Below are 11,538 nucleotides of genomic sequence, written 5' to 3'. Positions count from 1 at the left end.
GCGGCCGGACCAAAGGCCTGGGTCCCAGGTGCCGGAGGAAAACCAGTGCTGGCAGCCAGGGAAAGGAAGGCCTATTGTGCGAATCTTCGTGCTTCTAGTTTTATTATATTTCTTCTAGGAGTCTTAATTATTAGTCAAATCTTCAGGATGAATTGGTATTAAAGCAAACATTTATTAATACAGTTGATTTACAAATCAACATAAAGGCTATCTACTCTTTCATCAGCGACAATGTTTCTCAAACTTCTGTCGTTTTATATATTGCCTCTACAAGTTGGTTTTTGTATCTGTATAGTGCCTGTACTAATATTAGTATTTACCTTTAAATGGCCTTTAAATCCACTCCTTTTTCATACTTTGCCTAGCTCTAAGTAATAACATCCATTAAACTACAAGTGTGATGTGCTGGTTTTACTAAACTCATTAAAATAATTATGTAACTGTTAAAAATGTCCATGGACATACCATCTAAACTCATCACATGTGAAATTGGTGATTTTCTTACCACACTTTGGGTGATCTGATCCTGAGCTGTGAATTTATGATATGAGTAAATAATAAAACAATCATCTCCAAAATCTATCATGGGTTGCTAATTATTCAGATTTGTGGACATGTACCAGCAATGTATGGTCCCATCACTAATTTCAACAGATATTAACCTCGGGAACCCAGCTTTTCAGATTTTATTGTATGTAAGAAATATATGAAGCACTGGATTGCCTGCCTTCAGAGATTCTGATTCACAGAGTAGGAGGGGTCCAAGGAAGGTGCATTTTTGCAGGTACTCCATTGAGTGCTGATGTGAGAAGACCCAAGGGCCACATTTTGAAAAACAGTGGGCAGAGGGGTGGGACAAATTTTAAAATTCATTCTAGCTCTTAAATGGGATGATTTGGGTTCAAATCCTAGTTCTTTTTTTTTTTTTTTGTAAAGTTGTACTAGCAAAACATTAGAGCTTTAATACCATCTTGAGTTCAAATCCCAGTTCTGACTGTATGATACTAAGCAAATCAAGTGACTTCTCCAATGCTTGTACAGAACCCTGTACATGCTAGGAGGTTGATGAGGATGTGGAAGCACTCTCAGCAGCCTGCCATTCAGAAGACAATCAGCATCCTATATAATAAAAACTAATATGCAAATCAACCAAATAAATGACTGGTGGTCACTATGATGCACACTGACCACCAGGGGGCAGACGCTCAATGCAGGAGCTGCCCCCTGGTGGTTAATGCACTCCCACAGGGGGAGCTCCGCTCAGCCAGAAGCCAGGCTCACGGCTGGGGAGCACAGTGGCAGTGGCAGGAGCCTCTCCCGCCTCCGCAGCAGCACTAAGGATGTCCGACTGATGGCTTAGGCCCACTCCTGGACTTCGAGAGGGCACAGGCCAGGCTGAGGGACCTCCCTAAGTGCATGAATTTCGTGGGTCAGGCCTCTAGTTTCAAATAAAGATACAAGTACTCTGTTCCATACAAACACCTCCTCCCATTTAATTACAAACCTTGAATTTTACCTACAATAAATTAACCTCCAAATTGAGTGTGTATTTTATTTTTTTTATTAAGTTGATTGGGGTGACGTTGGTCAATATGAACATATAGTTTTCATGTGTGAATTTCTATGTTACAAGATCTGTATATTGCACTGTGTGCCCACCACCCAAAGTTTGAGTGTGTATTTTAAATAAGATATTGTGCAATAGACAATTTCAAATATTACTGATTGATGACTACAAATTAAATTATCAAAGAATTGTATCTGGCTCTAGATGGTTTGGCTCAGTGGATAGAGTGTCAGTCCTCGGACAGAAGGGTCTCAGGTTCCATTCCGGTCAAGGGTACGAAGGGTATGTTCCTCTGTTGCAGGGTCCAGCATCCCAGGGGCACATGCGGGAGGCAATCGATGTGCATCTCTCACATCAATGCTTCTCTCTCTCTCTCCCTTCCACTCTCTCTAAAAAATCAATGAAAAAATATGCTCGGGTGAGGATATTTTAAAAAAGAGTTATATCTGGACCTTTAGGGAAAACCCCAAACAGTGGCTCCCAAGCCAGAGGTGTCTCAAAGGCCCATCTTGGTTACTCTGATTTTAAGAACTACTTTATAAGTAGCATGTAAAATTATCTTTGTGGTTTAGAATAAAAAATATTTATTATTAAAAAAAACTGGTTCCTTGAAAAAATATAACTCCTGAATAATAACTTTAACAGCAACTTTGTAGATTTGACTACAGGGCAAATATAACAAAGACAATGATAAGACAATAATTCATCAAAGACTTTAGCCATGATCTGATGTAGATACTTAAAATTCAATTTACAAAATATAGAAAAGCCTTAGTTTTTTCTGAATACCATCTGTTAAACCATTCCGATATGAGCCAATTCTGCTACACAAAATCTGTAAATAGACTAAAATTTAAAAAAAAACACTTAGTTGCTTTATGTTAAAGTACAGACTCAGTCTGATGTATTAATAAAGAGGTTAGAAAGCTATGCACACAATCAACATTCAATCTTTTATAGAACCCACACAGCACTAACAAATATTTAACCAAATGAAAACATTACAGTTAACTCATTAATTGTCAGTACAGAAAATCACTCCAAGGACTAAGAGCTATTCTCTGCTAACATGGGTCCTTGAGCTTCTCCACTCAACAGGGCATTTACTCAGCTAAAGTGGAGGCAATAGGGCAACCAGTAACTGCTCAGTGACCAGCCACTCAAGCATCAGCGATACAGCAGATGTTTCTCCCACCTGGAGATGGCATATTTGCCCAGCGGGTTGTTTTTTTTTAATATATATTTTTAATTGATTTCAGAAAGGAAGGGAGAGTGGGGAGAGAGATAGAAACATCAATGATGAGAGAGAATCATTGATCGGCTGCCTCCTGCATGCCTCACACTGGGGATCGAGCCAGCAACCCAGGCATGTGCCCTTGACCGGAATTGAACCTGGGACCTTTCAGTCCACAGGCTGATGCTCTATCCACTGAGCCAAACCAGCTAGGGCGTCGGCCAGGTTTTGAGGACCTGTAGTCCCAGCTGCTACTACGTGGGCAAACACAAAAATCAAATAACAGGGAAACTTATTAAGGAATACACTGTCATCCTTCTGGTTGGGCAGATTATCCAATTTCTACTAATCCACAGCCAATGCTTTCCTTCGGTAGGTGTCATCAAAAGCATTTGACAGCTTGTATGAAGCAAGTACAGCATGACAGCCAAATTTTCAATTACATGGCCTCTTGAGCCAGTCTTTGCACTTATGTTATGAGCTAAAAAGGAACTGAGTCCAGTGTCCTTAAACAAGGAACGGCTATTAGGAATGAATTAGGGTCTTTATTGTAGTTCTTGAATTGTTTGTAAGATTTGATGCCTGGCAAGGACCATGATTTTGAGAGACTGTTGACTGAGGGTAGTCTGGAATACTAAATGTAATTTGCAATACTTATGAAAATCAATTATCTCTTACTAGCAGGCAAAATTACTATAATAAACAGAAATCTCAAATCAAGCAAACATTACAACCTGAAATGTAAACACAGTTTCATTTAATGTACCTGTTAATAGTTTATTTACATTAAAACAAAGTTAATCTTCAACCTAAAAGATGGAGTACTTAAGTGTTTTATTTGTTAATTGATTCAACAAATATTTATTGAGCACCTGCTAAGTTCCAAGATCATGCTAGGGAAGCAGTGTTGAGTAAAAGAACCCCAGCCCCTCTCTACTGAAAAGGAGCTTATCACTGTTAACTTTAGAATAAGCAGAAAATCCAACTTTAAAAATAAACAAGAAGATATTTCTTAATTTAATAAGGACTAAAATATCAGGCTACCCATAAAATATTCTTGAGATTTTACAAATGTTTTACATTATATTATCATATGTTAATGCTGAATACCCACAGGTAGTACCTAAATACATAAACAAATTGTAGGAAAATACCGTACATCAGATATTTTCTGAAATTTAGAATATTAACAAAGAAGATATAGGTATTTATTACAATAAGGTAAAAAAGTAGTATATAATATAATATATATTAAGTCATAAAATGAAACTGGAGTTTTAAAAGAATGATTATAATATAAAGACATCTTTTCCTCTCAATTACAAAATTATGACCACATATACTAGATCCTGGTAAAGTTTCTCTTCTAAAGTTCACATCTAACAACAGAGAATCTTTCAGCCTTGTTCCCAAGCAAATGGCCATCCAGCAACAAGGGACCAAAGTCTCACTCGGTTTAAAATTGCAAAGCTTCTTGGCTACTTAGCATAATGAAAATGAATTAAGAACTCAATGCTGCTTACCTTATAATCTCTGGATACATTTTCTGATGTCACTGAACCTGAAATCTGACTAGAAATTGTAGCAGCAATAAGCTGTTTACACCATTCAACATGTGATCCTGTGGGACTAAAAGAAATAGTGTGATTAAATATTTTAAGACATATGTTCTTGGTGAGAAAAATGAGCACTGACTGGGGATATATATACATTTCTTTTTTTCAGATCAACTTTTATTAGACTATTTGGTTACCTTTACATTTACTATAAGAACTGAAATACTGACTAATAACTAGGAAGTAAGTTAGCTTCCAGGTTGATTTTAAATGAATTAAAAATTTATTTTTAAGATTCTAAGCAAGTTATTCCCTATCATTTAATGGAATTTTACTCTTCCAATTACAGGGGTGGGCAAACATAGGTTTACAGTTGTGAGTATGCAAAAGTTTATTCTTATATTATTACTGATTAATTATTGTATTACTAGAGGCCCAGTGCATGAAATTTGTGCACAGAGGGGGAGGGTTCCCTCAGCCCAGCCTGCACCCACTCCAATCGGGGACCCCTTGGGCCTAAACCAGTGATTGGACACCTCTCTCACAATCTGGGACTGCTGGCTCCTAACCACTTACCTGCCTGCCTGCCTGATTGCCCCTAACCCAGCCGTGGGCAAACTACGGCCTGCGGGCCGGATCCGGCCCGTTTGAAATGAATAAAACTAAAAAAAAAGACCGTACCCTTTTATGTAATGATGTTTACTTTGAATTTATATTAGTTCACACAAACACTCCATCCATGCTTTTGTTCCGGCCCTCCAGTCCAGTTTAAGAACCCATTGTGGCCCTCGAGTCAAAAAGTTTGCCCACCCCTACTCTAATATATACATATTCAGTTTGTATACACACTAAGTCTTTCCATAAGTCAAGAAAAAAAAGGAAGTGCAAGCAAAACAAGTGTAGGTTCCATATTAGAGAAGATTTATTCAGTATAAAATTTCCCATTAATGAGGAGAAGTAAAAGATAATTATCTAGGAAATTCTCATTTAGGGGTAGTGAGAATAAAGTTACTGTGATTATAATCAACAGAGGATATAAAATAATCTCTCCCAGGCCGAAAAGGCTGAATTAATGTGGGGTCCAATTTGAATAAGATGAGGTATGAGACAAGGAGGCAATTTATCTGCTTTCAAGAAAAATAAAATAAAATGTGAGGCCATTCTATACCTGGAAAGGAATGTTTTAGTGCTGAAATAGCTAAAAATCTCATCCTTCACTCTTAAAATGTTTCCTAATATTTATTCCAAATAATATTGTTACTTACTCCTACAATCCCCTGCAGGCCTGATCTCGCCCCCAACTGCCCTCCTCTGCTGGCCAATTTGGTTCTGATTGGTCAGTTTCTATGCCCGTCAGTGTCAAAAGCTCTGCCTCCTAGGCAGCCATTGGCTCCTTACATTCACCCAGATTAGGTTGATTGGTCAGTTTCTATGCCAGTCAGCATCTCTGGGCCTATCAACGGGGCTTGATCAGAAAGGGGGAGCTGATCAGCAGCCCTGGTGGTGGCCTGGAGAGAAATGGAGGCACAGCTGTTGGCCAGGTCGGTAGAGAAAGAGGCAAGTTCTGATCAACGGCTGCCACAGAGGCTACAGATCAGACCCTGCCTCTCTCTCTGCAGGCCTCTCTCTGGGCCTGATCCACAGCCCCCTAGGCAGTCAGTGCTGGGTCAGGCGCCACAGAGGCCCCAGTCAGTGCTGGGTCGCCACAGCAACCCAGCACTGACTTCCGGTCTGGTCGAGCCTTTGGTCTTTAGGACCCTAGCTCTATATAGATTTTGCCAACCCCTATATATAGAATGGATATTCTTAATGTGCTGTATACAGGAAATTAATTTTTAAATAAAATATTTATCTTAAAGTATATGCTTTTTAAACATTCAATCGATTTCATGTTGGTAGTTTCAAATCTAGAAAATGTAATTTTGAATAAATCAAAGTAACTCTTAATGTAGCAAAGTTGATTATGTGATTTTTAAAAGAACAGAATAGAAAAATGATGTCTGTGTCTAGTAATAATGCTTCCTTATATTTCTGTAAAGGCTTTGATGACTTACAAAGGCTCTTCCAGTCCTTATTATATCAGAGCCTCACACCATGGTATAAGAAGACAGAACAGAAAATAGCCAACTTGTTTCTGAGATGAGATAATTGAGGCACAAGGGGACATACCTGGTAAGAAAGTGGCAGGACTGCCTTCACTTCCATTAGGGCTGTTCTGCCAGAACATGGCACAACCAGTAGTGGCCAACTCACTGAGCTGGAAGGCAAAACAGAGGCCAGCACCACAGATGCCAGCCACTGCCTACATGAGAACACCACATTGCAATGAAAATGGTACCTTCCACTTGTATGGTGCTCTAAAATATTCAACACATTTCTACTCACAGCCTCACCCCAGCCTCACAGTGACCCATCTTACAGATGAGAAAACTGAGGTTCCAGTGTTTGACCAAAGTCACATGGCTGGTAAGGGTTCAGAGCTGTGCACTCCTGACCTAAGGACCACATAAGCAAACTAGGCAGAGAGGGAATTATAAACTGCCCCTAGGGGCCAGGTTTTTCTCTCAACTGGTCAAAGCAATGAAGAGATCAAGCAAAGGGGCAAAACATTTACCTTGCAGGTAGCTTTCACTGTAAACAATGTTCAAGACCTTTAAAAATCTCATCTCTAATTAAATACACATTCATGTATGGAAGAATAGAAAAACCTGGATTACCTAGGCAGTATGTAAAATAACCTAAGTAGTGAAATAAAGATATTTGGTGTTCTCTACTAGTGATCTAAATTGCAGTCTGACAAAGATATCTCAGTGGTTATCTGTGCGACTGAAAATATAAGTAAAAACATGCACTAAATGGGCAGACATTCCTATAATATGTCAAGAATTCATTTACCACAATTTCTAAGAGGAAGAAGGAAGGAAAGGGGAGGGATTTTAGTTTCCTTTTTAAAGGCTGTCACCTTTATTGCCCAGTTATAGCATACTTTTCTTATCATGTAGGCCCTTTCCCTGTCAGCATCTACCCCTGATTGCAAATCTAACAGAAACCTGCCTGTGTACGCACCATGGGTGATCTGTTGTTACCATCAGCCCAGCATTCTTTCCCCCTTCTTCTGATAAGGACACTTCTCTCTACTGTGGGGAACAACCCCTCAACTTCATAGGCTTCTGTGGGGGAGGGAGAAGAAGAGTGACTGACCTCTTGTTCCTCCTGCCCCCACTTGTAGGGAAGTGACCCAGGCTGGGCCAATTGAAGCTTTTCTCTTAGACCCTGGGTTGGATCCACCCCAGCCCACTGAGGGCCACTCCCCACCCTTACCACTTTGAGGAACCCACAGAGATAAAGAGTAAGACAAGAAAAATTCAATAGATTGGGGGGCAGGAAGGCTGACAACACTATTTGCAACTCTGGTGCCAAATGTGCTATGGCCATTTATCTGCAGCAGTGATGTGCACCAAGATAGTTTGTTCTTTGGCTTAAGCTAGAATGATTTGTATTTTTTTGTCACCTGAAACCAAAAGTTACAAACAGTGCGGTTTAGTGAGAGGGTAGAGAGGAGGTCTGGATCCAAGTCCTGTTTCTGTCATCTGCTAGCTCTGTGACCTTGAGCAAGCCACATCCTCTTGCAGGACCACAGATGTGACAGCATTAAGAGAAGTACAGTATTCAGAAGACAGGAGAGGGTCCCACAGTCTATGGCTGGAGAGCCAGGTTCCATACTCATGGTCACTCTTAAGAGTGTGAATCAGAACTGTGAATGATAGACCTGAGAAGGGAAGCCATATCCCCTCTTCCCAACCTCTCCTCTTTAGTCTGTGAAATTTTCCTCCACATGCCTGGTATCAACAATCACTTGGCGCCTCCCAGCCTTATTTCTCCAACCTGGGTGTGGATGCCCATAATCCTAGGAGACATCACTAATCAGTCCCAGAGACCCTGCCAACTCAAACTTTCTGAACCATCATCAGCCCCATGTTTTCTAAATTAGATGAAAGCACAGACAGTTACCCAGGCCCCTAAGGCCTAAAAGCTGGGGTTTACATTGAAGTCCACCCCTCACTTCACTCTCACACCTAATATCACAAGAATGCACCTTGTTTGATTGCTATTCCAGTTTCCCTTTCCAGACACCCATCATTCTTCTGTGTTCTCCTCCTGCCTCATGAATTTAAGCCCAGTCTCTATGCTTAAACTCCCAAATTGAGGTCTGCAGCCCAGACACCACCTCTGAACTCCAGGATCATATAAACCAACTGCCTCCAGGACAACTGGCATCTCATAACTGATAGTACAGAGCTAGAGCCTGCCAGTCTCCTAAAACTGTTTCACTTAGAGGCTTCTCCAACTCAGCAACACCACTTCCTACAAACCAGGAACCTCAGGACTGTCCTGGATTCTTCTTCTATCTTACCCAACAACCAAAAATCAGCAAACCCTATTGGCTCTACCCTGGAGCCTTTCTTCAAATTATGTCCAGAATCTGATCACTTCTCCCCCATCCTCTACTCCTCACTGTTCCAGTCTAAGCCATCATCCTCTCTCACTTGGATGACTGCAGTAGCCTCTTACTTGCTAGTCTCTCTGCTTCAACCCTTTCCCCTTTTGCTCTGTTGTCCACACTGCAGTCATGGAGATCTTACTCAGATCTAAATAGATTATATCATTCCTCTTCTGAAAGACCTGCAATGGCTCCCCATGACTCTCCACCATCTGCCCCTGTGACCTCTCTGCCCCTTGTCCCCTATTGCTCTCTCCCTAGCTCCCTACCCGCTAGTGACACTGGTCTCCTTGCTGACCCTTGAACACTTCGATCACAGTCCCACTCAAGGGTGTACAAGCTTCTGCCTAGAATGCAGTCATCCCAGATATCTGTATGACTGGATTCCCCACCTTTTTAGGAACATTATTCAAATGTCGCTTTCTCAGCTAGGCTTTCTGTGACCACCCTAAATAAAATTCCAACCACTTCCCAAGTGCATACCCCCAACAATTCCCATCCCTTTCCCAACTTACTTTTCTCCTCTAGCACTTATCATCATCTAGCAGAGAACACATTTCACTTGTATTTTTGTCTTTTTCCCACCAAACATACACTCCTTGAGGGCAGGTATTTGTGTCTATTTCCTGCTATACCCTCAGTGCAACATACTAGTAATGCCTGACACACAGTAGGCACCTGTATTTGCAGAAGAAATGAATGAATGATTAGCATTTTCATAATCTGATAAATAAGACTACCTGCTTCCAATCCGATCTCAAATGCCAGTCCCATCCTGTAGTTCACTTGATGGACATCCTTTTGTGGTCCCTGCATTAGGGTGACCATATAATTTCCCCTTCCAAACCAAATCACTACTGTGAGTTGAAGGAGAACACTGTTAATAATTACACTGGCCCAACTGGTAAACCAGTACCATCCTGGGCAAAAGAGATCATGTGGTCCACCCTACATGTAGTGCCAAGTGGTTGTTCAAAATGCAGAATTCCAGACTCCACCCCAGAGGTGGATGGACTAGATTTAGGGTGAGACCCAAAAATATGCATTTAAATCAAGCACTGTAGGTGATTCTGTGGCGGGTTATACAGAACCATGCCCTGAGAAGCATTGGCCCAGAGGATAAAGGCAAAATGCCCTGGGAAGGCACACTGGTCCCTTCAAGATCTGGCCCCTGTTATCCCGCCAGTCTTTTCCCTTACCAGTTCCCCACATCCAGTACCACCTACATGACTACACATTCCACTCCAATGGCTCAAAGCCCTTCCCACCCTGTCCCCTGGCTAACTTCTCATTCTTTATCACTCAGTTCAAATGTCAGCTTCCTCCGAAGGCCCTTGCTTACTGTCCAGACTTGCCAATCCCCTCACCACTAACAAATAAATCAAGTATCCACTTCCGTGTACCCACAATGTAGCAGATCACAGCTGAGGCTGTGACCTTTTCGAAACTACTAACTTCTGGGCTTCCCCCCAAACCTCCTGAATCAGAAGCCTCAGGAGGGGGGCCTTGCCCCATGGAGTTCTTTAAAAGCTTCTCAGATGATCCCCATCTAGAATGTTTCCATGTTCACCCTACCTTAGCACTTACATTCAACATAAACTGCTGGTTTGTCTTCTCCACTAAATGGTAAGAGAGCAAATATTCTCTGACTCTCCAAGCCCTCAGACATTACAGAGTATTCACAATGAGGGGAAAATTTTGACCATTCCAAGTACTGTCTTAGCTGTGTTTAGTTTTCAGTGAAGCTGACCACTTGGGTGATTAACTTACTAAAATACACTGTAATTACACTGGGGTAGAAACAAAGGGAGTGTTCCTTGTTGTTCCTATGCTTTTGGAAATTTCCCAAAGTTCAGCTCAGTAGTGTGACTAAGCCAGGCAAGAATAAACATCTGAACCTGATGGCGCTGTCTCTCTTGCCTAACTGCTCTCTAGTGTCAAGTGAAATGGCCAAGATGTGGGAATACTGGATATTCTGGAGATGGCATAACCCACCCCTTGCATTAGGGGGCATTAGGATGGCCCTGCCAGTTGGACATGGTCAGTTTATGCTTCTAACTGATGGATCTTAGTTCTGAGACTAGGTAACAAGCAGTAGGTTCATGTGTTCAGGAAAACATCAAACTGGTTCCTACCAAGGGTAGAGAACTGAAAGTAAACGATTGCGTGTTCTGCATCAGGAGCAGTTTGGACATTTTCCATCCCAATTTTTCAAATCAGGGTATCTTTGCCCCCATGTGAACCAGCTCCACACCCGCGGGGTTCCACCCCTGGCCTCCACTCCCAATCCCAACATCAAAGACCCCAAGCATGGTGCTGCTGATTTATGGTGGTCTTCAAACCACTACGAGAGGAGAGCCCGGGTGAAATATCCTCCCCAGTGATTTGTGGCTGGGGCAACGCCAGCGCAGGCACAGTAAGAGGTGGCACTGGAAATGGTTTGACAGCTGCAAAGCCCCTCAGGGGAACTCCTGCGTGCAAGGCGGAAGTGAGCCAGGTGAGGGGTCTGGGATGTTGACATGGGGTTCGGAGCCTCGGAGTGGGCCAAGTAGGGGGCCAAGGAGGAGGACGCCGCACCCAGACCTCCGACTCACGCGCGCAGAGGGGATGGCTGGGGCTCAGGAGGGGCCCTAGGGAATCAGGGTGCGGAGGCCTCGGCGGGCTGGCCCCCCCTTACCTG

The 11,538-nt window shown here is 42.2% G+C and overlaps 1 protein-coding gene across 10 annotated transcripts in view; it reads right to left on the bottom strand.

The window, feature by feature from the left end:
- Nucleotides 1-9,696, bottom strand: part of MTMR1 (myotubularin related protein 1) — a 58,714-nt gene extending 49,018 nt beyond the window's left edge. For 7 of the 10 annotated variants that reach the window (XM_005881950.2, XM_005881953.2, XM_005881951.2 and 4 more), the window contains exon 1: nucleotides 4,325-4,426. The gene's annotated coding sequence lies outside the window, so the exon portion shown is untranslated. Of the gene's footprint in view, nucleotides 1-4,324; nucleotides 4,431-6,526; nucleotides 6,598-9,598 lie in introns of those variants that run through there. The other 3 variants (XM_014529766.1, XM_014529764.1, XM_014529765.1) reach the window with 3 other exon arrangements.
- Between the last annotated feature and the right edge of the window lie 1,842 nt (nucleotides 9,697-11,538).

The sequence above is a fragment of the Myotis brandtii genome, unplaced genomic scaffold, assembly GCF_000412655.1.
Source record: "Myotis brandtii unplaced genomic scaffold, ASM41265v1 scaffold695, whole genome shotgun sequence".
Taxonomy (NCBI): Eukaryota; Metazoa; Chordata; class Mammalia; order Chiroptera; family Vespertilionidae; genus Myotis; species Myotis brandtii.
The sequence above is the reverse complement of the archived record's forward strand: the minus strand, read 5'-3'. Positions and strand labels throughout refer to the sequence as shown.